Source organism: Mirounga angustirostris, unplaced genomic scaffold (genome assembly GCF_029215605.1).
Source record: "Mirounga angustirostris isolate CCGP_5_RB_7025 unplaced genomic scaffold, mMirAng1.0.hap1 SCAF_9, whole genome shotgun sequence".
In the NCBI taxonomy this organism is placed as follows: Eukaryota; Metazoa; Chordata; class Mammalia; order Carnivora; family Phocidae; genus Mirounga; species Mirounga angustirostris.
In genome coordinates, this window is record NW_026991717.1 from 63,875,718 (window position 1) to 63,902,564 (window position 26,847).

The window sequence follows — 26,847 nt, forward strand, 5'->3', positions numbered from 1 at the left end:
AGCCAGATCATGCAGGCCCTCTTGCCTGTACTTGGAATTGTGAACTCCGTCTTCCAGCAGTGGATAGTCATTGCGGGCTTTGAAGTAGAAAGGAAAATTATGTGACCACGATTGCAATTTTTTTTCTTTTTAAAGATTTATTGATTTATTTGAGACGAGAGAGGACAGACAGGAGTAGATTCCAGTGAGAGAGACACAGAAACAGTGAGAGAGAGGGAGAGGGGCTAGGAGAGAGGGAAAGAGAAACTCAAGCAGACTCTGAGCTGAGCACAGAGCCTGATGTGGGGCTCGATCTCATGACCCTGAGATCAGACCTGAGCCGAAACCAAGAGTCGAAGCTTTAACCAACTGCACTACACAGCCCCCTCATGATTGCAATTTCTATGGCTGCCTTTCCATCATTAATTTTCAAGGTAGAAAAAGACTAGAAGGTGCATCTGGCCCCACCTTTCATGCTGTCCCAAATCTGAAATGGATGTAAAAACTCTGGAGACTCAGCACAATAAAATTTAAAAATAGTCTTTCTAATGTGATTTCCTAAAACTCTTTTTTTTTTTATACTATTGAGGCACTAATTAAAATTAGTATTGACAGTGCTGGAGTGCTATAGATAACAGGGAACCTTTATCCCCTCTTTATTTGATCCTTCAGACTTTTGCCACTGAATCATATTAAGAAGTTGAAAGGCCACTTGATGCCAGAGGTAAACCTGCCCTAGGCAGATACAGAACTGAAATAGACAAAAAAGGGCTCACTATCTCTCACCCTGGGAAACAGAAGCAGAACCCACACTTCAAGACATTTGATGCATAGAACTGTCACAGGCAAGCAATGTGTCCTTGTGCTGGTATAGGGGAAAGAACACAAGGCTGGGAGTTGAGGCTGATAACCTAATTCTATTTTTTGCCTTGAAATGTTATATAAACTTGGACAAGTCTTTCAATTTTTTCTGAATCTCTAATATTTTTATATTTAAAATAGATGAAATACTAACTGTCCTCCTGCATTACTCTGCTAGGGCCGCCATAACAAAATACCACAGACTGTGTGGTTTAAACAACAGAAATTTAGTTTCTCATAGTTCTGAAGGCTCGAAGTCTGACATCAAAATGTTGACAGGATGGGTTTTCCTGAGGCCTCTCTGTTTGGCTTATAGATGTTTGCCTTATTGCTGTATCTTCATATGGTCATATCCCTCTGTCTGTGTCCATGTCCCAATCTCTTCTTATGAGGACACCAGTCATATTGGATTAAAGTTCACCCAATGACCTCATTTAACATTAATCATCCCTTTAAAGACCCTAGCAACAAATACAGTCATATTCTGAAGTACTGGGGATTAGAACTTCAACATAAGAATCATGAGGGACACAGTGCAGCCCAGAATAACGACTTACATTATTGTGTTGTTTTTAAGGGGTCAGTAAGATCATTTGTGGTTATGGTTGCCTGGATCAAATATAATTGACTGAGTCCTCCTTCTGGTTTGAGGGTCTGTTCTCTTCACTAGCCTAGAACGCACATGTAGGTCTCTGGGGTTAATCTTTTTTTTCCTGGGGTGTATATCAATCTACTTTTGATTATCTACACATGTGCATGTTCATTCACTATCCTATTTTTAACTTTTTTTGGTTGGTTTTACCAATATTTATTTCTTCTCTGCTTGTTAACACATGGAATAGTATACTTCTGAGCCCCCTTCAATCTTCCCACATTATTAAAGGGTTTATTTATTTATTTTTCAGAGAGAGAGAGCACAAGCAGGGGGAGCGGCAGGCAGAAGGAGAAGCAGGCTTCCTGCTGAGCAAGGATCCCAATGAGAGACTCGATCCCAGGACCCTGGGATCATGACCTGAGCCGAAGGCAGACGCTTAACCAACTGAGCCACCCAGGCGTCCCGAATCTTCCCACATTATTAAATAACATGTCCTTTTAAAAGGAGATGGACAAACCTGAGAAGGAACTAGTGAGCCTAAGAGCCTCAAAAGAGCCTGTACTAGTAAGAGGTCAGAAGGGATCATGCATTACTGCATCTAAACCTTCAGACAATGGTCTCTAGCCACCACTCCTGGAGACTTGAGTGTCTGGAGAAGAAGAAAGTCCCTAAGTTCCTTGTGCTTGGGTGTGGGTAAACCTCAAACATGCATGTTTCTTTCTTTTTACCAGCTTGTTCTTGCTCACCTTCACCTACCATCGGGCAGCTTCTCTTAGCCAAACTTGTCTCAGGCAACTCTTTGGTCAGGAAGCAGCTATTTTTAAAACTGCTTTGCTTTTAAAAGTCCTCTTGCTAATGTTATTTATATTCACTGTCCATCTTCACTATGTGGCTTGATAATTTCTTCATTTCAGAGTACATGTGTGTTGCAATGTAGAAGGAAAATGTAATAATATCTGAAACTATATAGTACTGTTGGGTCTGGCATATAAAACTATCCACCAAGGAGTATAGTAAGTATCAAAGAATTAGACAATTGGTGAATTATAGGTAGATATTGCACAGTGTTTTTAGTGATATTTGGGGAAATAGGTTGGAATTTTTGGAAGGGTTGAGAACACAGTGTGCTGCTTTATTCCTATTTAAAATAATGAAACATAGGGTCCTACCATAAAAATTCACTAGCAGCTACTGGGTATTTACCCCAAAGATACAAAAGTAGGGATCTGAAGGGCTACGTGCACCCCGATGTTTATAGCAGCAATGTCCACAATAGCCAAACTGTGGAAAGAGCCAAGATGTCCATCGACAGATGAATGGATAAAGAAGATGTGGTATATATATACAATGGAATATTATGCAGCCATCAAAAGGAATGAGATCTTGCCATTTGCAACGACGTGGATGGAACTGGAGGGTATTATGTTGAGTGAAATAAGTCAAACAGAGAAAGACATGTATCATATGATCTCACTGATATGAGGAATTCTTAATCGCAGGAAACAAACTGAGTGTTGTTGGAGTGGGGGGTGGGGTGGGAGGGATGGGGTTACTGGGTGATGGACACTGGGGAGGGTGTGTGCTCTGGTAAGCGCTGTGAATTGTGCAAGACTGTTGAATCTCAGATCTGTACCTCTGAAACAAATAATGCAATATATGTTAAGAAAAAAAAAAAAAGAAGAAGGTAGCAGGAGGGGAAGAATGAAGAGGGGGAAATCGGAGGGGTAGACGAACCATGAGAGACGATGGACTCTGAAAAACAAACAGGGTTCTGGGGGAGGGGGGTGGGAGGATGGGTTAGCCTGGTGGTGGGTATTGAGGAGGGCACATTCTGCTTGGAGCACTGCGTGTTGTGCACAAACAATGAATCATGGAACACTTCATCTAAAACTAATGATGTAACGTATGGGGATTAACATAAGAATAAAAAAAATTCACTAGCAGGCTTTCAGGGATAGATTAGATTTGGATTACATTTGTGAGCCACACAAATCTGTTATTAGTTTTGACTTTTCATAATGATATGTTCAACTCAGTTATGTCAGAGGAAGGGAGGAGAAGAATGCAAATCTTCAAATGTCTTCCTTATTTTGCTTGTCTTATGAAATATATTTTAAGAAGATCTGTAGTTGGTAACGGTGAAGAGGAGGAGGATAGGGGAATGGAGTGATTTCTGGTAATCATTCTCAAAATAACTATAGATTTTTAAGGATATTAGTGGAGAATATATACAGTGGACCCTTTCAACCACTCAAATATTCAACTTCATTTTTAATATTAACTGTCTCTAGTGACACACACTGGCTTGAAAAGTATGTTGCTACATCCTCTGTTTGAGGACTTCATGGAGTTTATACGGCCAATAGTCTCTATACTTATTTTATGTTATTCTTTTCTGTGTACATTTCCCAGTCTCAACTTGTGGAAAAGCCTTATGGGAAGATGATAGCAGTAAATATATTCAGTGCTTCCCACATGACTAATAAGTTAATATCCTATTTTGAATAGCTGGAATTTTGAATTTTGCCAAGGGCTTTTCTTCCTTTCTCACTTTTGTTTGGCTTCAAAACAGACTTGTTTGACTTTAAAGAGATGGTTCCTTTGACATACATGTTAAATCCGGAATATAAACTTCTCAGCTTCTCAATGAATGAGAAGTTTTTCTTGAATGTGTAAGATCAGATTTTGTTTATCTGCATTTCATTATTGTTGGACTATTTTATATGCCACTTCAGCCTCATTCTTCTCTAACCAATAGACATTGCCCAGTGTGGAAGTACTCTGGAAAAAAGTTTGGTGTTACCTCAAGCAAGTATCATAAAAGGCTCTCTGAGGCAAATTTGTGGCTAGGAAGACTGGTTATGAAAAATCAAGTTTTAAAAGATTAGATAATTGCTTGGATTAGATAATTGTGTGCATGAATGACTGAATCAATTTCCATTTAGGACAAAAGGGTCCTTTGCTGTTGAGAAATGGGTACCTCTAGGCCAGTTCTGAATACTAGCCTGGTGTTCTGTTTATTATATCGTGTGGCTAATGATTCTTTGTTTCCATTTGCAAACAAAAATCATATTTAGAATCATGGGTGCGATAGTCATACTAGTGCATTGTATTTATAATTCCCTTTTTTTTTCAAAGAAATTTCATATTTATCACTCCTTTTTGAGCCAGGTTGGTCAAGTGGAAAAAGCATTGATTTAAGAGCCAAAGGATGTACTAAAACCAGCTGGCCTGTCTCTCCCTGGAGTGTCTTATCTTGAAGGGTCAGTGAGATAATGTGAGTGACAGTCCTTGCAGTTTTATCAAGCTAAGAACTTTTTTCACAGATCCCTTGAGCTCTCTGAGCCTTGCGATCTTCCTTAATGAAATGAGTTAGGTAGCCACTAACAGTCTCTACCTTTCTCACTTTCATATTGTTATTTTTCTTAAACTTTGGGAGGTAAGTAGAGTTAAGAAAGTGTGTTATTGTGATTTAAAATAAGAGATAGATATGTGGCCTTCCTCCAGGTTCCTGCACAGAGCTCCTAAACCCCTCGGAGTTTTCCTGGGAGGAGAGTGATAAAGGTGTCTATTGTTAGGTTAATGAAGTGACTTCCTCTGGATGGGTGCCAGTTGCCAGGGAAACCAACCGTGTGTTTAGGGGGTTGGAACTTTCATTCCCACCCCCTCCCCACTGCCAGATAGGGGCAAGGGGCTAGAGATTGAGTTCAATCAGCAGTGGTTACGGATTTAACCAGTCATGCCTATGTAATGAAGCCTCCATAAAAACCCAAAAGGATGGGGTTCCCAGAGCTTCTGGGTTGTTAAATACATGGAGATGCAGGGAGAGAAGAGTGCCTGGACAGAGCATGGAAGCTCTTCCTTCCCCTCTACCTTGCCCTATGCAGCTCTTACATCTGGCTGTTCCTGAGTTATATCCTTTTTAATAAACCTGTGATCTAGTAAGTAAACTGTTTCTTAGAGTTCTGTGAGCCACTCTAGCAAATTAATCAAACCCAAGGAGGATGGTTGGAGCCTCTGATCTATAGCCTTTTGGTCAGAAGCACAGGTAAGAACTTGGACTAGTGACTGGCCTCTGAAGGAGAGGGGGAGAAGTCTTGTGGGACTGAGCCCTTCACCTGTGGGATCTGATGCTATCTCCAGGTAGATAATGTCAGAATTGAGTTGAATTGTAGGACACCCAGCTGGTGTCCAAGAATTGCTTGATGGTATAGAAAAAAGCCCACACACTGGAACTGGGTGCAGAATCCCAAGATGTTAAAGAAAATTCCGGGGGCACTTGGGTGGTGCAGTCAGTTGGGTGTCTGCCTCTTGGTTTCAGCCTAGTTCATGATCTCAAGGTCATTGGATCAAGCCCCGCAGGGGCTCTGTGCTCAGTGGGGAGTCTGCTTAAGATTCTCTCTCTCCCTCTTCCCTCTGTCACCCCCTCCCCTGCGAGCTCTCTCTTTCTCTCTCTCAAATAAAAAAAAAAAACCTTCCTTTTCACTAAAGAGGAACTGAAGCAGGAGGTAAAGTGAGTAGCCTGATTACCGAGGATGAGAGCTGAGCTATCACACACTTTCCCTACCTAGCTGTGTTTTCCTATATGAGTTTGAAGCTGATGGGGCCTGTTGTATTTTAAGAGGAACTCTGTGGCTCCTAGATGTGGACAAACTTTCACTGAATGCAAATGATTTTAGAATAGAGAACAGTAAGGTCAGACCCCAGGTGCACCCCGGAGGAAATCTGATCTCAAAGAAAATTTACTGAAGCTGCTTTTCTGGGTAAAATAGAAATGTTGGGGGCTCTGAGCTGTTTGCATCTGTGAAGAGCTGCCTGGCCTATGAGCAAGGACAAAACTTGCCCTTCTAGGATTTGTCAATTGTTCAAGAAATGGGTCTATGAGAAATTTCTGCTTGGTATTCTAAATCAACCCCACTTCCTTTTAAAACCAGTGGTTTTTGTTTGTTTGTTTGTTTGTTTGTTTGTTTAATCATTTTGAGCCATGAACTGCTTTGAGAGTTTTATTATGGGTAATATGATCATTGTACAAAAATGCAATATGAATCATCACAGAGAATTTTTGAAAATAATTTCAGTGGGTAAAAAAAAAAATCCCCTGAATGCCATGCATAGGCCATGGGTTGGTTCTGAAATTTCAGTACACATAAGAATAATACTGGGACTCCGTTCCCAGAAATTCTGATTCATTGGGGATTAAGGAATTGGCCCTAAGATTCTGAATTTTAACAAGCACCCAAAAGAATTCTGATTCAATGAGCTGGACTAAATACTGAGAAACATTGTGATGGGGGTCCCTGGCTCTCAGTTAAGAGACACTGCCTCAGAGTGCCTTAGAACTCCAGTGTTCCTGGGGTGCCTGGGTGGCTCAGTTGGTTAAGTGTCGGCCTCTTGATTTCGGCTCATGTCATAATCTCAGGGTTGTGAAATCAAGCCCCGTGCTGAGCTCAATGCTGGGCATGGAGCCTGCTTAAGGTTCTCTCTCTCCCTCTCCCACTGCCCACCCCCCAGAGCCTCCCTCCCACCCACACCCACACACACATACACACACACATGCACACACACACACGCTCTCTCTGTAAAAGGAAAAAAAAAAAAAAAAAAAAAGAACTCCAGTGTTCCTGAATACACTCCCCAAATGAATATCCTCTTTTTCTATTGCAACCTAAAAAGAAACCCCAGTCTCCCATCAGATGAATGAGCCAAACTGGAACAAAAACCAAACACAAAGTAAATGAGATTTTGTACAGACTGAGCCAGTTTCCCTGGCTTCCTAGCCTGGCATCACCCATTCAGTGTTCAATTTCCAAGTTACTGGGTGACAGGAGGCCTGGCTTTATACAAGTGTGGATGTTCCTCAGCTGCAAGAACTGTCACATAAGAATGGGCTAGTCTCAGTGCTACCATGTGTGCATGGCTTGCTCTGAAACCACATTATCAAGAGTGATTGTAAATGGGGGTTGGGATCAGAGCCAGAGAAGGGGGGCTGAGCAGCAGATCTGGAGCAAGGCAACACTGTCAGCAGAGGGCCAATCAAGGTGTCATAGGACTGGCCCTCAGGAACAGTTTGGGTAATCGAATTTGAGTTGGATGGAGGCAAGCAGTTCAAGGAGGGAGGCTGTGAGCAAAACAAAATCGTTGGTCCTATCAGATGCTGACTAGTTACACACCCTAGACTTGACTGGACACAAGATGTTCTACATAGACCGTCACCGATGACCACTTACTATGTAGAGGTCCAGAAAAAGAAACCCTCATGGACGGTAAAATCTCTTTCATCTTATTTCTGATGACTCCTTCTTGACAACGAATTAAAAGAGAAATCCTGAATCGCTCATTCTATGCAGTCTCATGAACGATCTTCTTTCTGAGGTTGTTATCTAGTTCAGGTGGTGGAAAACTTTTTCTCTGTAGCACTGGATAGCAAATATTTTAGGCTTTGTGAACCACAATACCACCTCTGTAGTTTATTACTCATTTTTTCCTTTTTAAGATCTGTAAGTAATGTGAAAACTATTCTTAGCTCTCTGGCAGTACAAAAGAAGCAAAAAAAGGCAAAGAATGGTTTCAGCCCCCAGGCTGTAGTTTGCTGAACTTCCACTTGAGTCTCCCAACAATAGCAGTAAGATTGTCTTGTTTCTACAGGACATTTGATATATATTTTTTTAAGATTTTATTTATTTGACACAGAGAGAGAGAGAGAGCAAGAGCAGGAACACAAGCAGGGGGAGTGGGAGAGGGAGAAGCAGGCTTCCTGCTGAGCAGGGAGCCTGATGCAGGGCTTGATCCCAGGACCCTTGGATCATGACCTGAGCTGAAGGCAGATGCTTAACGACTGAGCCACCCAGGTGCCTCACATTTGATATTTTCTAATAGCACATATAGTTCAGTGGGAAAAATAATAATTACTTATTTCCCACTAAGAATATATCCCCTCTCTTATATACCGACAGGAGAGCCTGAAGCCATGGTATGAGAAGTCGTGTTTTCTAAACTTGAGTCCTTCTGTAGCCAGCTAATATTAAAATCTGTAAGGACAGAGTTGAATTTGACTTGGTGTCATTTGATATAAAAATTCAGAAGTGACAATGGGCTGTTTGCCCCCTTGGGGCTCTAGTTTTTAAATCTGCTTATGTGATTTTTGCTTTTATTTTAAAAATATAAGCGCATTCTGGATTATTTGGATGATTATTTTAACCAACTGAGCCACCCAGGCGCCCCTGGATGATTATTTTATTACCTGAGTACTATCATGATATTTCTTTAAGTGCAAGGAGACGTTTGAACATAAAATCCTTTTGGTTCTCACTAGTGTTACCTTATCTGTTGCCACATCAGGAGACAGGAACAGAAGTAAATTTAATAAAGGCCAAGTGATTTCACAGTTGTGAGGTCTTTTAATAGTGGAAAAATGGTTGGATATTTAATCATCACATAACCCAAGGTATGTTTAGTGCCAAACTATAGAGATCCTACAACATAGATGTTAATTCTGTGTCCTAGTTGGAGCAGAAGAGGTTTAATTTCAGTGAAAGAGCATTTTGGTTACATTCAATTAATGTTGTTACTTTGAATTTTGGTGATGATATATTTGTAAATTTGTGTATAATTTGTCCTGTTATGAATATGTGTGTGTGTGTGCATGCATGTGTGTGTGTGCATGTGGGTACTCCATTCAGATCAATCCCAGAGGTATTAGGAGATTATCACAGTGGTCAGTAGGAAAACTGAGCTGGGCACAAGGCAGTTACAGTCAGAATGGTTAGAGCAGGTCTGTGCTCATCCATGCAGGACCATTTTGCATAGTAGAGAAAGACACCTCTTGCTGTTGACAGATGCAGAGGCACCTGGCCTGGCCAGCAGGGATTGCCTGGATGTTAGCCTTATCAGTTTCCTCAGCTGGGCACTCTTGCTCAGGGGTATGTTCCTGTTCCAAGAAAGAAGCAATGAATCTGAGAGAATATGTGGAAATATAATCTTTGGGACCTGGTAGCCAATTAAATCTAGAGGCCAAGGACTACACCCCAACTTCTGGCTTTGGTGACCATTGTTCTTAAAATAATATCTGATTTATTGAATCCTTTGCAACAATTGCAATAATTAGTATTAGCTTTTGAAAAGCTTTGATGTAGCAAAAAAACCAAAAACAAAAACAAACCAAAAAAACCCACAAAAACAACCATAGAAAGACTATTTAAAGAGGGAAACATGGCAGCAATAGGAATGGACAAGACACCCACTGCAAGGTAGAAACCAGAAAGACTTAACCACTTCCTCTTTCCTGTGTGTTTGAGAATGTGATAGGCATGAATCCATAGTGCCCTCTACTGCCTCACCATGCGTCTGGGCTAACATGGAACAGTGTCATCTCTTGTCACCTATACCTTTTAATGCCAGCTTCCTTGTAGATGGAGCTGTGGTTCTGGCAAGCAGAAGAATGGCTGAGTGGAAGTACAGGGAGAGGCTTTGGTGGGCACAGGGGGATAGGGGAGGGAGACCAAGCAGGACCTTGGCCTGGTCATTCCTCTCTTCATTTCTCAACAGGCAGATAGAAATATTTATTTGGGGACGCCTGGGTGGCTCAGTCAGTTAAGTGTCTGCCTTTGGCTCAGGTCATGGTCCCAGGGCCCTGGGATCAGCGTTGGGTCAGGCTCCACGCTCAGCGGAAGTCTGCTTCTCCCTCATTCTCTACCCCTCCCCCTGCTCGTGTTCTCTCTTTTTCTTAAATAAATAATCTTTAAAAAAAGAGAAATATAGATTTTGTGCTGGATGCTTCCTATGTCGTGCAAAATCAAGATGACAGGAATATAAGAGAAGTTAAAGCAATATTTTTCATCTGCTGAGAGCTTATGCTGATGTGGGGAGGTAGAACACACCTGCAGCACAGCAAGAACACTTAAGGATGCAAACACAGACAAATTAGTTTCTTCTGCTGATAACTGGTCTAGATAACCTCACAGTATCTTCTCACTATGAGAATATATCATTCTGTCTGTAGGAGGAGCCTCAAGTCAAGATGAAATCTGAGTGCAAGCATGGGTTTGTGAGTGCCTGTGTGTGTGTGTGTGTGTGTGTGTGTGTGAGTGTATTCTGTTACATTAGGGGGTGGTGAATATTAACTTGCAGAAGTCTTAGAGGAGGATAAATTAGGTCCATATTTTGGAATATGGAGAGGAGAGAACAAGAAATGCTTGGTGGAAAGGAGAGCAAATTCAGAGGCAAGAATGAACAGTGAAATTCAAACCTAGCAACAAGAGAGGTTAACAGCATTTCCCAGCTGGTGACATACGACTACTCTCTTTTAAGATGTTTCCATGCCAGAAGTCCAATTACCAAGAGCATGGAGGTGCACTGCCCCTTTAGTGGGACTTCTTAATGTTGAGCCAGGCTTTTGCTTGCTTGAGGCCTGATTACTGTAATACTTGGTCTAATTCTTTTCATCTTGAGCCCATAGACTTGGGCAAAGCTGAGCAGCTGATGTGTATTTTTGTTCTCTTGTGATGGTGAGCACTTTAGCTATTAATTTTTGAAGCTCAAAAACAAATGGTAATAGCTCTCAACCAATGTCCTGGAGCTCTCAATCAAGTTGAGAGTTTTGTTTGGTTGCATTATAAAGAGATTTAAGGACAGTTCGCATGGTACCCATTCCTTATAATTGCTGATGCTAGATACAGTCCTAGAACAAGGTGTAAATTGTTGGAGATGTCCTTGGAGACAGTTTAGTGATGATATGCCAGGTCTTTAACAGCCTTTGGTGGGATGAGCTTGGTAATAGTTATATAATGTGTGATTTGTGGCAATGAAAATGCTATAAGGATTGATGACTGTATCATAATGGACACACCTTTCAGAGAATGATGTATCTGTCCCTTTGCAGTCTTCATATATATTTAAATGAAGCATACTAATCATCATGGCAATGACAAGAATAGCTGTCAGGGATCACACTGCAGCTCTGTTTCAGCCAGTGGGGACACAGAGCAGCACTGTATAAGCAAGCCTGTGGGCCATGGAAGCAGGTTGCCTCTTGGCATCTTGCTGAGCAACCTTGGGCAAGTGACTTAACTATTCTCTGAACCTTCATTTCTTAATTATAAAATGGGGGTCCTACTAATGTATACCTATTATGATGGGAATCAATGGAGACAGCATGTGTAAATCACACTCAAGTGTTAGGCATAAAGTTAGTGGAATACTGGTTTCTTTATTGTTGTTGGATCTGTTACTCTCTTGCACTTTATTTATCTGGAATTTAAAAATGGAAGTAATGCTTCCTGGGAATGTTTTAAAACTTGTAGAACTGAGTTCTTCTTGGAAGACAGAGTAGAAGGAGTATATCAGAAGAATTAATATGTTTTGATTAGAAACCTACTACCTAAAGCAGTTACTGCTCCCCTCCCATTTCTGCGGCCCAACACACATTCCATGTGTGTCCAAGCTTTATTGCTCTACCTCAAGGAACGTCTAGTTTAGGAGCCCTCGGACTGATCTGCCTTCACTCTCTTGCCCAGGCCACCACTCCAATTCCAAATTCAGTTCCCAAATTTTTAGTCTGTAAATTTGACATAAATCCTTTTAGTAAGAGAGAATCTTTCAGATGCTTTTTGTTGTTGTTATTGATTCCAGGCTGGAGCCGTAACATGCATCTAAGACCTCCTAATTGAATGAAGGTCAAATCTGTGATACATATCCATGTGGGTCAGACTGCCTAGAGTGAGAATTATTCCAGATAATTTAGACCATATGGACACATCCCACTCCTTTAACCTTTGGAGCTCAGCATTCATCTACCTATGAGCAGAGTCTCATCTTCTCCACAGGACAGCCAACTCTTCGGCCTGCACCTGAGCTGATTTTGACCCATTGCTCATTCTGAATGGTTGAGGAATTTAACTTTATCCTCTGGAAACCTACTTGTGCTGGGCATCCCTCCTCCTTAGCCCTGGAACACTCAAATGTTAAGATGCCAGAAAGATGAAAAGGAAGCAGCAAAGAGGATTGAGAAGAATCAACCAGCTGAAGTAAAACAATAACCTAGGAGACTGTGGTTTCCAGGAGGTCAAGTAAAGAAAGTATTTCAAGAATGAGGAGGGGGCCAATGAGATCAAATGCTGTTAGTAGATGAAGTAGATGAAAACTAAAAATTGATCATTGGATTTGGCAACATTGATTAGGTTAGTTTAGTGCATGATTTCAATCCTCTCTTTAATTCTTGTAAAATTTCTGTGAAGGTAACTCTTTTGTATTTTTCGAAAACAACCTAAGATTCAGGATATATAACCTGTCCACATTCACACATTTAGAAAGTGGTAGAATTGAGACTCGAACCCCAGGTTTTATGACCCTCATTCCCATTATCTCTAATATCAGCTATTTACATTTTTGATTGACTTTAAATCCTAGGTTTCCTTTTTCCCAGGAAGTCACATTTTAAGGCTCATCATACATTGTGGATATAAGATTTTATTCCGTTCTTATGAATCTTAAGTATTAAAAAACTGGTAGAGTTTTTTCGCAACGGGTTTGCCGCCAGAACACCGGTATCATGAAAACCACTGCTCAATCTAAACCAAAATGGGAAAGGAAAAGACTCACATCAACATCGTCGTCACTGGACACGTAGATTTGGGCAAATCTACCACTACTGGTCATCTGATCTACAAATGTGGTGGGATTGACAAAAGAACTATCGAAAAATTTGAGAAGGAGGCTGCTGAGATGGGAAAGGGCTCCTTCAAGTATGCCTGGGTCTTGGATAAACGGAAAGCTTAACGTGAACATGGTATCACCATTGATATCTCCCTGTGGAAATTCGAGACCAGCAAGTATTATGTGACCATCATTGATGCCCCAGGACACAGAGACTTTATCGAAAACATGATTCCAGGCACATCTCAGGCTGACTGTGCTGTCCTGATCGTTGCTGCTGGTGTCAGTGAATTTGAAGCCGGTACCTCCAGGAATGGGCAGACCCGTGAGCATGCCCTTCTGGCTTACACCCTGGGTGTAAAACAACTAATTGTTGGTGTTAACAAGATGGATTCCACTGAGCCACCCTACAGCCAGAAGAGATACGAGGAAATCGTTAAGGAAGTCAGCACCTACATTAAGAAATTGGCTACAACCCCGACACAGTAGCATTTGTGCCAATTTCTGGTTGGAATAGTGACAACATGCTGGAGCCAAGTGCTAACATGCCTTGGTTCAAGGGATGGAAAGTCACCCGTAAAGATGGGAATGCCAGTGGAACCACACTGCTTGAAGCTCTGGATTGCATTCTGCCACCAACTCGTCCACCTGACAAGCCCTTGTGTCTGCCTCTCCAGGACGTCTACAAAATTGGTGGTGTTGGTACTGTCCCTGTGGGCCGAGTTGAGACTGGGGTTCTTAAACCTGGCATGGTGGTCACCTTTGCTCCAGCCAATGTTACAACTGAAGTAAAGTCTGTTGAAATGCACCATGAAGCTTTGAGTGAGGCTCTTCCTGGGGACAATGTGGGCTTCAATGTGAAGAACGTATTTGTCAAAGATGTTCGTCGTGGCAATGTGGCTGGTGACAGCAAAAATGACCCACCAATGGAAGCAGCTGGCTTCACAGCTCAGGTGATTATCCTGAACCATCCGGGCCAAATCAGTGCTGGATATGCACTTGTGCTGGATTGTCACACAGCTCACATTGCTTGCAAGTTTGCTGAGCTGAAGGAGAAGATAGATCGTCGTTCTGGAAAAAAGCTGGAAGATGGTCCCAAGTTCTTGAAATCTGGTGATGCTGCCATTGTTGATATGGTTCCTGGCAAGCCTATGTGTGTTGAGAGCTTCTCTGACTATCCTCCTCTGGGCCGTTTTGCTGTTCGTGACATGAGACAGACGGTTGACTGTGGGTGTCATCAAAGCAGTGGACAAGAAGGCAGCTGGAGCTGGCAAGGTCACCAAGTCTGCCCAGAAAGCTCGGAAGGCTAAATGAATATTATCCCCAATACCTGCCACCCCAGTCTTAATCAGTGGTGGAAGAATGGTCTCAGAACTGTTTGTGTCAATTGGCCATTTAAGTTTAATAGTAAAAGACTGGTTAATGATAACAATGCATCGTAAAACCTTCAGAAGGAAAGGAGAATGTTTTGTGGACCATTTGTTTTTTTTGTGTGTGTATGTAGCAGTTTTAAGTTATTAGTTTTTAAAATCAGTACTTTTTAATGGAAACAACTTGACCAAAAATCTGTCACAGAATTTTGAGACCCATTAAAACAAAAGTTTAATGAGAAAAAAAAAAAAAAACTGGTAGAATAAGGTTTTTAGGAAACCCCTATTTTATCTCAGAATAAAGCTAGACCTGGGCATGACCACCTTTAACACTCAGCCCTCTGAACACCCTGAACGTTTTGTGGAAAGTAGAATGAGAAGAGGAAAATGTAAAGAGAGAGAGATAGGATTCCTGCATCCTCAAGTGAATCCTTTTCCTGAACACAGCTGGCCTCCCCCGAAGAGACTTCTGAGAAGGTCAATGTGTATTGGTCATGGTCATTCAGTGTTCTAGGCAACATGACAAGCAGCTAGTAATTTGGGGACTAACAAGTTCGAAGACTCTTAAAGAAACAAGACCTGGGTATAGAGTCCAATTTTATTGCTTCAATTTTGCTGTAAGCAAGCACATGTATGCGGACTATATCAAGGTCATCTCAACTCTGTGTACTCTCTCTTTAGCTTAAGATTTCCCTAAGTATTTTTAAAGAGTAGTGTACATGCAAAGAGTTGAACAGTTGTAAGCATTTGTGCCCTATTAAGGTACTAGAATTTAGGCACCAGCATCAAGTGGTTCTTTTGTATTTCAATGATCAATACCATAAAAAAGGAACACTCAAATGAAGATATGCCTGTGGCTTTGGAACAATGCGAATAGGACTTCTCTGATAAGGGACCAATGAGTAGACTGAGAAATGCTGTAGATATTAATTACTTGAAGACAAGAGACGAATAAGAGGGAGATTGATTTGACCAGTTCACTGGTTTTCATCGCTTTTATCCAACATAGAAATTTCTAATTCTTTGTTTCTCTTACTGAAAAAAAATTAACAGTTCTGTTAGAGATATTGTAATGCTGCAAAATGACAGAAACAACAACCTGCATATAATTGGAATATGCATGAAAGTGGATGGCTTCTCAAAGATATCAGATTCACAGTAACCCACCAAATAATTTCAGATCAGATGTCTTCTGCATGCATTTCTTTTGCTTTTCCACAAACTACAAGAGCTAGCTGTCATCATGAGATCCAAACCCGAAAAAAGTCATACTAAAAATTTGGCACCATAGGCATCAAGAGTAATGTTTAAGATATTCAAGACTGGAAGAATCTCTTAAAATTTAACTTCATTTTGAAACATAAAGTACGGAATTCTAGAATTGCAAAATGCTAACAAACAGAACTTATTAAAGCCCAACATTAATTAAAACAACCCAAGTCATGGGCCAGTTCTAAGTTTTACAGAGCTGTTTTGAATAGTTTAAAAGCTGAGACTTATGCTAAGTCAACATGCCTGGTCCATCCAGAGCCCTATGAGTGTCCAAGACAGCCACAAAAATGGTGACGAGAGTCCATAGCCTTGAATTCAGAGCCTCCATGACTGTGCCTATTGTTTGTAAATGTGGTTGGAAACTAGAGCTCAAGCCTCAAAGGCATGAAACCTGCCTGATAAAGAAAGTAGCTTTCTAGGGGTGCCTGGGTGGCTCAGTCCTTAGGCGTCTGCCTTTGGCTCAGGTCATGATCCCAGGGTCCTGGGACAGAGCCCCCCATCAGGCTCCCTGCTTGGCGGGAAGCCTGCTTCTCCTTCTCCCACTCCCCCTGCTTGTGTTCCCTCTCTCTCTGTGTCTCTCTCTGTCAAATAAATAAATAAAATCTTAAAAAAAAAAGTAGCTTCTATAATGGCAGTGCCCTGAACAGATTCTGGAGGGTTGAAAGCCTCCAGGATATAAAGTTTAAGGATGAATGTTAGGTAGTTAATCTGTTAGTGCTTGACATGTTGGTCTAGGGTGGGTGGGGCAGGATGTAAAGGCACCAGCTCAAGCAGAACCAGGAATTCATCCACCATCCTGCCACTAAGTAGTTGCACATCGTCTTGGCTCCCTCTGAATCTCTCAGTGGTTCTGTTTTCTTATTGGTAAAATGTGGGGAGAGTGATTGTCACTGCCTCTTCCAGGATTAATGAGGTGGTATTCACAAAGAGCATTGTACTCGTAGAAAGGAATGCTCTGTGGCAAGACATTATAGGGCAATAACATTAAGCATGTTTAAAACATGTGCCTGCTGTTACCAAGTGGATGCTACGGCTGAACAGTCTTGTATCTCAAATACAAACCATTGCACTTGGAACTGCTTATGGGTAACAGATGACGGGCTGAATAAGTCAGATAGTTTATTATACGGAAGGTAGTTCATGCTTCAAAAATGCTTTATCCTTGCTATTTCATCCTCAATACACTGAAGACATACTTGAGAAATCCCATTTAGATAATCACTGGCCATTGATGACGGAAATTAAAAACAGAGAAAAGGACCGGGTCACCGAGTCTGTTTCCCAGGAGACAACATGGAAGAAGCAATCCCAGTCACAATGCCTGGATGCTCCTGCTGTGTGTTAACTCAGCTTCGTAAGCTTGCCTCTGTAAGTGTGGCTGTGATAAATGCCAGACAAAGCCCAGCATGGCTACCCCCGGCCTTACTCTTCACTGTTGCCTGAAGTCTTTTACGCAAGGACCACATTGTAAACCTCCAGGACCCACAAGGAAATAGCAAGGTTCTGTAATAAAAGTGACACCTGTGAATGTCCCACCTTGCTTGTGCAATTTATTCAGACACATTTCCATTTCTCTGGCAGATACTAAGCCAGCTGCTTCCTGAAGAGCATCTTTTCCTATATTTGGAGGTTCTGGGATTCATTGCCTTGATCAGCTTGCTGAAATCAGATAATTTTATTCCCCTAACTAAAATTCTCCAGAGGATTCCCATTGCACTTAAGAAAGAAAGAAAAAAATCCCATCTTTTTACCCCAGTCATCAGAGCCCTACCAGAGCTGGCCTCTAACCTCCTCTTGGACCAGCTTCCCCTTGTTTGCCTTGCCGCGCTTTAGGCTCATTCCCACCCCAAGCCTCTGCCCTTACTGTTCCTTCTGGCTAAAGTGCTCTGCCCCAGATTCTATGCTGGAAGCTTCATATCTCAGCTCAAATGGCACTGTCTCAGTGAGGCCTTCCTTCACCATCTGATCTAACATCCTGCCCTTTTTCCTCCCTACTTTTTATCATATCACCTTATTATATTGTTTTTCAAAGCACTTACATTTACTGCAATTACCTTACTCATTTGTCATCTTGATTATTGTTTCCTCTTCATGGAAGTAGACAGCTTGACTATCTTCATCGCCTCATAGCCCTTGTGCCTGAAAGAGCACTTGGAACATAATAGCTTCTTAGCAAATATGACTTCAGCGGATGGATTAGTAGGCAGCGTTAGGGATTTGAGTCTCCAAGTTCTTCGTGGGGTTTTTTACTACTAGTCACTGTGACTAATAGTCATGGGGATATGCTTGCTCTGAGAAAGTCTTTCGTCTAATGTATAATTAAGATAGCCTGGGATCATTCCACTCATCATGGCTTAGCTTTATGGACAAGAGAGAACTTACAGAGAATGGGATCTAGAGAGACAGATATTGTTGGAGTGATTAAACCCGAAGAGACTTCTTACTTACTTTTAGTTTTCTATATAGATAGAGGGTGTCACAAAAGACCAGAGCTCAAATCTCAATTTCCTCACTAGCAGAAGGTTGGAAAGAAACTCAACCTTTCTGACTTTGTATTCTCATGTATTGCCTGCCTGATTTCTAATCTAAAGGATGTTATGAGGACAAAGTGAGATAATGTGGCCAAAACGCTCTGAAACCTTTAAATTGCTATTTGGATGTAAGATATCAGTGTTTACATATGAGCATCTTCAGTGATCTATCTGTTGATCCCTGTCTTCCTCACTAGGTGATCACTTTTTGCTCCTTTTTGTATCTGCAGTGCCCAGTGCAGTAGGTATTCAATACATTATCGAATGAATGAATGAGTGAATACTACTATTATTTCTATCTTTCTCTTGGTCAACTCCTGTCTATTTACTGTAAGCCTTATTGACTTTGTACTTATTTTTCACTCTCTCTTTTTTGTAAGCTGTTGGCCATTAAATGGAACAGTTTCATAGGAACATCTCTCATTTAAGGTAATTTCAGTGTGACTTTCTGCTGTTATTGTCAGTGTATATGGCCTGGACATGGGTTTTGGCATCCCAGAGTACTATAAGGGAGAGAGAGAGCATCTGCCCAATAAACAAAGTGAAAGGCACAGATCATACTGGTCATGGCCTTCTAGGGTATGGACTCAGAATATTTGAGACTTTTATTAATCACAACCCCAGCCTACTCCAATCTATGTGCTGTATCCATTGAGGAAACTGAATTTAAGAACTTAGTGAATCATGTCCTAGTCTGTTGGGCATTACCTTTATTTTGGGATTTGGGTTATTTGCAGATTGCATTTTTTTTGGTATAAATGAGCATCACTGTTTATTTCCATTTTGCAATAAAAAGCTACTGGCTGTTTAGCCAGAAAGCAAATATTTTCACTTTGAATTGCTTTCTGGACATTTTTCCAATAGTTTGATTTGAAGCTGTGAAACATATTACTCCCTTTCCCTCCTCCCATCCACCCTCCCCATCATTTCCTTTGAGGTCCTTCAAAACCAATGCTTCAAAAAATAAAGCCAGTATTCTTTGATTGCTCCTTTACCATATGAAAGGATCAGAGGGGCTGAAATAAATGCTTGTTTGGACCCAAAATGCTGCATGCAGTCAAGGAAAGTCTGCCAGCCAACCAGGTATTCCAGAATATCTTGCTTTAGGCCAGCCTGCCCAGGGACTGGCATTGAAATGTGTCTGGGCTTTGGTATTTTCTGTGTAGCTTAAAATGCTATCTTTGGGCACATTTATTGGGCTGCATAAGAAATATGGTACAATCTGCATAGTGATGAAGTTACGTATGTCTTAAACATGTTCTCCAGTCATAGAATATTCCTTTTGCAGACCTTTGGATCCCTTAGGTTGTTTTTAAATTTAATTTTAATTTTCTATTTTTCCATCTGGATGCACTTTCCACTCACCATTTATTTAAAAATTTCCAGCTTGTTTGGATCTTTATCCATTCAAAACCTTACCTCCAAACCTATGCTCTGTTACACAATAACATACACACACCCCAAAACAAATTTTAAAAATCTTAAATTTAAGAGTTTAATTTCATTTCCAGCTATAATTTACTATCAGTAGCCTGGATGTCCTTTATTTTAGTCATTTCCAGCCCTGCTTGGTTCAACTTAAGGCACTCAGATCCCAATTGCCTCATAGTCTAGGTATTTAGTAGATTTGTAACTTTCCTTTTTATTTTGGTGACATTGCTTAGGTATGCCCTGCCATTCTTGACATAGCTGATAATGGGAAGCCTTCAAAAGACATTTTTTCTTACTTTTTAATAACAACAAGTGATAGCAGTTGAATAAAAAAGGAAGAAAGAAAAAGAAAAAGAATTTCAAAAAGAATCATCATGAACAAAACAGCAATGAATTGCAAATTTTCAGAAATAGGTTGGGTATTAATATTTCAGATTCCTAAAAAGTAGGTGAACTGTTTTCTTCTCATTTTTTTCCATAGTGTCCTTTAAGTAGAGGATGAAGGATGCTTTATGGAGGTGAATAAAATTCACTGCCCTGTCATTATGGAGGGCTGACTCAAACTTTCAAATATTTTGGGTGGTAGGAAAAAGTAAACACAAGATAATTTTATGAGTTTTAAAAGTGTTGTCTGAACCCCAGGGAAAGATCCAACTGGACCACACCTGCTTTATCCCTCCTGGATACATAATACACACTGGCAAATTAAAGGCTTTGAGATGTCCTATTGTAACGAATCTTGTTTAATTTGGTATTTCCCACACTTAACAGACTATGAAATTCTCTTCTCATAGAGTAAGAATTAACTTTCATAGAAAATGTCCACAGAACACAGTTAAAGAAAGGTTCTGATCATTCTAAAACAAAGGGTGGGTGTATGGGGCACTGTCTTTGCCATGTGATCAGCAAGAGAGAACCAGGAGAAGTAATCAAGTTCAATGGCTACCAGCTGGAACCTAGGGATGACAGCACAAGATATGCTCTTGAGTGGAGAGCCTCTGCCCACAGTAAGAACAAGACTGAGGGAGAGAAGAGTTGCTGAGATGGTGACCCTGAGTAGGCATGCAGAAAGGTTCATCTTTCTGGTAAGCCAAGCTTTTCCAACTTCGTTGGATATTTGAATCATGTACTTGTTTTATGTTGCCTTGAAGACAATTGACTGAGTTTCTGTTTTTCAATGTATATAGAGAAAAACAACATTCCTGAATCATTAATTCAATAATTACTCAGCATATCCCTGGGGAGTGTTCATAATCATATTTTTAAAACAGGTTCAAATTATTTGTCATTGTTTTCAATTTAAAACACATCAGTTAGAGTTCCTACAAATTACACACACGTGTGTGAGTGCACACACACACGCACACCATTCACACCCACAGGTCTGTTTCTCATTCTGTGGTGACATGTAATGAAAGGTTATTGTGAACCTGGTCTACATAAGACAGCTGTCCTGCAGATGTTCCAGAACTATATTAAATGCTCTACACATTCATATTCGCTTCTGGGAGTCTGAAGCTCTCACCCCAACCCAAGTACTTCAACTTCTCATTCCTCTTTCATTTACTTTCAAACTGAATGATTAAGGGACAATATGAAAAACACATGTAAAATGCCCACTGAGTTTTCTTTTCTTTTCTTTTTTCCTTTCTTTTTCATACATAAAGATAATGGGGGAAAGCCAATGTAGAGGTACTGGGGCCAACCAGTGGTTTACTTTGAAGCTTACCAGGGACACGAGGGAAATTTGCCAGGACATGGATTATGTTTGAAGAGTCAGATCAAAGAAAGAAATATGGAGTGTCAGAGCCTGGCATCTCCTGGGCTTGGATGTCCAAAGTGCAATGTTCAAAGCAATTTTCATTCCTTGTCCGTGTTGCATTTTGTGTCACTCTTCTCTTCCAAAAAGTCCTTGAAGCGAAAAGGCATGTGTTTGTTGTGGACAAAGATGTAAACTATCATCACATTTTAAAAATGGAATTGTCAAGTAGCCTTGGATTTAGATTTCATTTGGGTATTCACTGATCCCTGGAGAGGTTTAAATCCCTGGTTAGTGAAGTATTTCATGCCCTTTATCCTTTCTAAGGATAGTCTCTAAGTTCATTTAACTTCTAATTATTTTTTTCTTTAATATTCCAGGGTCCCAAAGGGAACAATTTTCTATGACTTTACTCCTCTTGGAAGGAATGAGGGAAAGTTCAAAAGGACTCTCTGGTGAGAATGGGCATGAAAAATAGACCAATACATGGTGGCTCAGGCTTTGTACCTACTAAGACGTTACACTTTTCAGGATAATAAGGGGAGCTGTGGCAAGCCTGTGATCTTCTGAAGTTCCAAGTGGAGGCATGGAGTGCTCGTGATGGCAGTATTTCATGGAGAATGTAATTGATGTTTGTACTCTAAACTCCAAACCTAGCAAGTCGTTTGAGTGTGATTTGAGAGAGAAAAAGTCTGTGCCTTGATCATCGATGATCTTCTGCCCTTCTCACAGACCCCAGCGCCACAAAGGAGCAGAGCCCCTTCATTTGGCCTTCTACTGCCATATCTTCTCTGCTACTGCTCTTCAAAATTCTGGGAATCTTCTGAGTCTGGTAAAAAAAGGTGGATGCTACATATATTTCTGATTTTGATTCTCATAATAACATTCCCTAAGATTTCCAAAAGGCCAACACCTTGAAAAAGCATGTTAAATGGCATAGTGTTTGGTTTTTGAATGTTTTAAATGCTGCATGCAACTTTGGTTGGTCCTGGGTATGCATACTGCATTGAATTAGAAATCAGTGCAGTGATCCTTTTCTGCTTTATTTTCTGCAAGAAGGTTTAGTAGTAGACAACTCTGTCTGTGGAGCTGGGGTGACTTTCCAAAAGGGAACATGGAGCCAAGGTTTTCTTTCTCCTTAAGCAGCAGAGCAAAGCTTGGCCTCACACATGTAAGTTGTGACAGGTCCATTTCTGGCTGTGTCGGATCCCAGAATATTATTTCCTCTTGTATTTCATGATTCTGTCACTCCAGGGTTGGAGTCACTCACTCTATTACCATCTTAGATTTCAGTTTCTATAATGGGACCATCTGAATTCAGCATTAATTTTCTTTTCCCTGGGAAGAAAATAACAGATCGTTTATTTAACCCCTTGAGTCATCAATTCATCAATAGGCCAGGCTCTGTACTTTGGGATAGTTCAACAAATACTTTTACCACTGACCACAGAGTTGGATAGAATAATCCCTTTCTGTAGAGAGCACAGGGGATGATCCAAGTCAGGGCATATGGGGAATGATTTCTCTTGCCATCTGCATTTTGCATAGGATCATGTAACCACCAGACCAGTAGGCCCTCTCATTCACCCTGTCAGCTCTAAATAGAGCAGACTTCCCAAAAAAATGTGTAGCTAAATCCGAACAAAGAAATGGTTTATGCTCTTCTCATCACATCCTTGCATCGTAGGCATTAAAATGCTTCTTTTCTTTTCCTCTTAAGATCTTTTACTTTAAAATTTTTAAAAGCTCACAGTGTATCAGCATAGTCTTCTTACATGTTTGTTTGTTTTTGTTGTTGTTTAAGAATTAAATAAAGAAAAAACTTTCTCCCCATCCAGTTTGAACTCCTGTTTTTGTTAAGCTTGTGTTGTTACCCTTTTCACTAGGGTTCATTTAAATTAATCCTCAAAGGTTTGAAACAAAATGAACTAACATATGTATGTTAAAGGTCATGTCTATATACAAATCTGTTTGACTATTTTGACTAAATATATGAAACTACTTAGTAAATGGAATGAAAATTTGGGACTCTCATACCAACCAGTTATTTAGGGATGTATATCTTATTAAATGATTTGGGTGAAACTTGGACTTTTCTGTTAGGTATTTGTGTCCCATAGATAAATGAACAAACTATAAGACTAAGAGGGAAATTCACCTGACAATAATTACAGGTTTTTTTTTCCAATGACTGAGAACCATGGAATTGTGAGAATTTTTTGTTGTATTCAGTTCTTCTCATTTGTGTGTGTGTGTGTGTGTGTGTGTGTTTCTGTATGCCTAACCCATTACCTTGATGGATATTCTATTCATTGGTACTCCACTTGTTGCTAATTGATTCCTTTGAAATTCCTTCTCACTTTGTGACGATGCGGACTCCATTGTTGGTGGATGACATTATGGGAAGAATAAATTGTGCATGTAGACTTCAGATTGTACCTCCATGCAGTCTTTGTGCCAAAGTAGAGAAGAGTGATAGAAACCACAGTGAGGGGGGAAGATCCGTGGAAAGTTTTGGCCTGCTGCTGCCTCTGCAGAGTATCACACAGGTGGCCTTTCTGACCAGGGGTTTTAAGGGATGCTTCATTTGTCAGTGTAGAAAACTTCAGAATGAGCACCTTCTCAGAAATCCCAGAACAGCAGCATCTTTGTTACTTGCTGTTCCCTTGGAAGGTTCTAGAAGATAGGGGAAGAGACCATGCTGATTCGGGACGGGAAGAGCCCAGTCTTCCTATCAGCACCTCAGGGATCAATCTGTCATCTGTCCCCTGTAATCTCAGGAGGCTGAGGCAACCATGTGTTTAATAATATCGAGGAGATTGTGATTTACAGAAGTCAGAGCCAGGTCTGGAATCAATGTGCATCCATCCTTTCTCTTGGGAGAAGGATTTGTGTTTCATCACTCCTGAATATTGCAGGGTGCTTAATAGTGAAATAATGGCCCTACTTGTAACTTTGGCAGCTAATAATTACTGAGTGTTCACTATGAACAAAACAATACACTAAGCACTTCATAAACATTACCTTATTTAATCTTGATCATGATTCTACAGTGTTATTATGAGTATTCTCACCTTAACGACAGGAGAATTTACTCTTAAAGCTTATATAACTTGCCCAAGGTCACACAGCTGGTATAGAGGTTTGAATAGTTGTCCCCAAAAGATATGTCCAAGTCCTAATCCAATGTGAATGTGAATGTGAATGTGACCTTATTTAGAAATAGGGTCTTTGCAGATGTCATTAAAGTAAGGATCTTGAGATGAGATTATCCTGGATTTAGGGTGGGCCCTAAATCCAATGTTAAGTCTCCTTATGGAAGAAAGGAGAGGAAGATTTGTGACACACACAGAGATGGCCATATGAAGATAGAGGCAGAGATTGGAGTGACACATCTATAGAACAAGCGACATCAAAGATTTGCTGGCCACCACCAGAAGCTAGGAGAAAGGCATGGAATGGATTTCCCCTCAGCCTCCAGAAGCAACCAATCCTGCCAACACCTTGATTTATGGCCTTCAGAACTGTAAGCAAATAATTTATGTTGGTTTAGGCCACACAGTTTGTGGTCACATGTTAACGCAACCCTAGCAAACTAATACAGCTAGTAAGTGATGGGAACAGCATCGAAAACTGAACACCAAAGCCAATGTTTTGAGCCCTATTCCTTATACATCCACCATCTTGACTAGGCCAATGCTTGTGTCTAATAAACATTCAATAAATGTGGCTGGGTTTAAACTTACTTGAGAGAAGCAGATGGTTGAATTTTGATTCTTCTCATTTCTTTGGAAAAATGTTAGTGAAAGAAAGCATTTGGAGTAAGAACAGCTGTATTTTTTGGTGGTAGCCATTTGGAACACTGTGAGCATGTTCCTGTAAGATTTTCCTCTTGATTACATAAATAGCAAATGATTAAAATCTCAGAGATTTAGCATTTTAGATTCATTGATCAGACATTTGCTAAAAACCTCCTGAAATGATAAAGGCAGTCCCCAGACAGAAAACTCCCCAAAACATCTTCCAAGAGCACCACCTTAGTTGTTTTCTTATTTTTACTTCAGTGGAGATAATTATTTTCGTTTATTTTTTTTTAAGATTTTATTTATTTATTTGAGAGAGAGAGCGCAAGTGGGGTGAGGGGCAGAGGGAGAGAGAGAGGCAGACTCCCTGCTGAGCAGGAGCCCAATGCGAAGCGGGGCTTGATTTCAATCCCAGGACTCTGGGATCATGACCTGAGCCAAAGGCAGACACTTAACTGACTGAGCCCCCCAGGCGCCCCGATTATGTTAGTTTATGAGTGTCTCATTTTAAAGGGGCTTGCAGTTTACTCTGCAGGAGTATAAAGTGGTGGAGCAAGTTAATAGTGAAGAGGGCATGGAGAGGAAGGAGGGAGGGCAGGATTTCAGGTATCACCCACAATAAGACGGTGCACAGGGTGTGTCTTTGAGTCATCTACACCTGCACAGGGTGTAGATGTCACGTGTTCTATATGCACCCCACTTATTGTAAGACACAGCAAGAGAGGGAACACAAGCAGGGGGAGTGGGAGAGGGAGAAGCAGGCTTCTCGCTGAGCAGGGAGCCCAATGCAGGGCTCGACCCCAGGACCCTGGGATCGTGACCTCTTGCAAGTGCAAGAGGAGAAAGTATTACCAGGAAATGGCTGATGGAAAAACACAACATTTTGCTCGTGGTACAGGTTTGAATAAAACAATGGACTTAAACCTTTCTGCCATAAATGGTTTCTCTCAAAGAGAGGATTTTAAAGGACTTGGCCCAGAGGTATGGATTGCTCTCCTTCTCAATTTACATTAGATTTTGGTTTTGGTAAGAAGCATTCTTTTCCTATGCCCTTTGTCAACACCATCCAGGGGCTGCAATGGTCAAGGAGAAAGGTCACCCCACAAGCCTCGGACCTCTGAGAGTGCGGGCAACACCTCGCCCGAGTGATGACTCAAATCTCATTCTGCTGAAACCAATAGTTTTTTCAGTGTAGCACTGAAATGGCAGAACGTTTATATGGCTTTTCCCCCCAAACCATTTGTGTCCTTTTTGTAAAATTTATTCTTTATTGGAACTCCATAAGCTTGGCATTATTATCCCTATTTTTCAGATGAGGAATTGAGGTCTGGGGATGTTAAGTGGCCTGCCCCAGACCACATGGCTCTCAAAGAATCCTGGGATCTCTGGGGATATTTCCTGATCTGTTTCTAAGTGGAAGAGTGGTTGGGAGCTGCGGGCCTTTGCTTCACCAACCCTCAGGCCATTCCGGGCCAGTGTAAGTCTGGTGCCATCGCTGAGAACAAGCTGTAGAAATGCTTTAAGAGTTGGATGCTACAGTAAACTAAAAACACAGGAAAGGAAAATGGATTAAATATCCATTTCATTCCAGGAGAGT

At 40.9% G+C, this 26,847-nt stretch overlaps 1 long non-coding RNA gene and 1 pseudogene across 5 annotated transcripts in view; both read left to right on the plus strand.

Moving 5' to 3' along the window:
* LOC135361589 (uncharacterized) overlaps window positions 1-26,847 on the plus strand; it is a 178,371-nt gene that overhangs the window by 48,931 nt on the left and 102,593 nt on the right. The window contains exons 4-5 of one of the 4 annotated variants that reach the window (XR_010405068.1): window positions 1,746-2,006; window positions 21,828-23,461. The exons of 1 other annotated variant lie outside the window; for it this stretch is intronic. This is a non-coding gene — a long non-coding RNA (uncharacterized LOC135361589). Of the gene's footprint in view, window positions 1-1,745; window positions 2,007-21,827; window positions 23,462-26,847 lie in introns of those variants that run through there. 2 more of the 4 variants (XR_010405067.1, XR_010405065.1) reach the window with 2 other exon arrangements.
* LOC123841447 (elongation factor 1-alpha 1-like) lies at window positions 12,995-14,684 on the plus strand (annotated as a pseudogene). Its single transcript, XR_010405064.1, has one exon. The product of XR_010405064.1 is annotated as an elongation factor 1-alpha 1-like (transcript).